The sequence below is a fragment of the Euprymna scolopes genome, chromosome 9, assembly GCF_053919585.1.
Source record: "Euprymna scolopes isolate OS-2025 chromosome 9, ASM5391958v1, whole genome shotgun sequence".
Taxonomy (NCBI): Eukaryota; Metazoa; Mollusca; class Cephalopoda; order Sepiida; family Sepiolidae; genus Euprymna; species Euprymna scolopes.
The window spans coordinates 101,844,293-101,845,320 of record NC_136490.1 but is presented as its reverse complement, the minus strand read 5'-3'; the positions used below and the strand labels follow the sequence as shown (position 1 = coordinate 101,845,320).

Sequence of the window (1,028 nt, the reverse complement as noted above, 5' to 3'; positions counted from 1 at the left end):
GCAAAGCCTAAAGCTTCTTATCAGAATAGACGGTGGGGGCTAGATTGCAAACACTCTAATGCGGGATTTTGCGAGTCTGATAATCGCAGGAATATTAAGGTATCTAGTATATATGGGAGTTATGGATGAGAAGTGTGTGACTATCTTGAGTGGTCAAGTAATGTAACTGAATACAAGCTTACGGTGCTCATTAGCAATTATAACCTATGAGGAATTGGAGATATGATGAAATTTAGGCGGATATAAAGCGGGGATGAATGTTGAGGATTTAGAGAGAAAACACAAAGTTAAAGGTCTGTATGACGTAGCAAAGGACAAATTTTAAGAGGAAAGCGATTCTAAATATATATATATATATATATATATATATATGCATATATATATATATATATATATATATATATATATATATATATATATAGGCTTCCATCAGTCTTGACAGACTATGGATACACACTGTAAGGGTGCCTGCGCGTGAAATTTGTGTGGCAAGACCTTGCGCAACCTCTAACCACGACTCTCCTGAGTCAACATTGTTGCATACCAGTGGCAAGTTGAGGTACAAGACGACTGGAAACAATGCCGAGATAAGCGGAGAGCACATACAGCGCCTAGAATTCCCAAATGGTCACCCATCTTGTATTAGCCAGGCTCAACGTTGCTTAACTTCGGTGATCTGACGAGGACCGGTGTGTCAACGTGATTATGCCGTATGTATATATATATATATATATATATATATATATATATATATATATATATATATATATATATATATATGCATATGCATATATATATATGCATATGCATATGCATATATATATATAAATATGCATATGCATATATATATGCATATGCATATGCATATATATATATATATATGCATATGCATATGCATATATATATATATATATATATATATATATATAGTAATTTATAAAATATATATGGCGATTAAGCTACACTGAATATTCCGCATTTCATCCACTCTAGGTCTCTTCAGGCTTATATATTTTATAAATTACTAA

At 32.4% G+C, this 1,028-nt stretch overlaps 1 pseudogene; it reads right to left on the bottom strand.

The window, feature by feature from the left end:
• Positions 1 to 599: 599 nt before the first annotated feature.
• LOC145285474 (5S ribosomal RNA) lies at positions 600 to 716 on the bottom strand (annotated as a pseudogene).
• Positions 717 to 1,028: the final 312 nt, after the last annotated feature.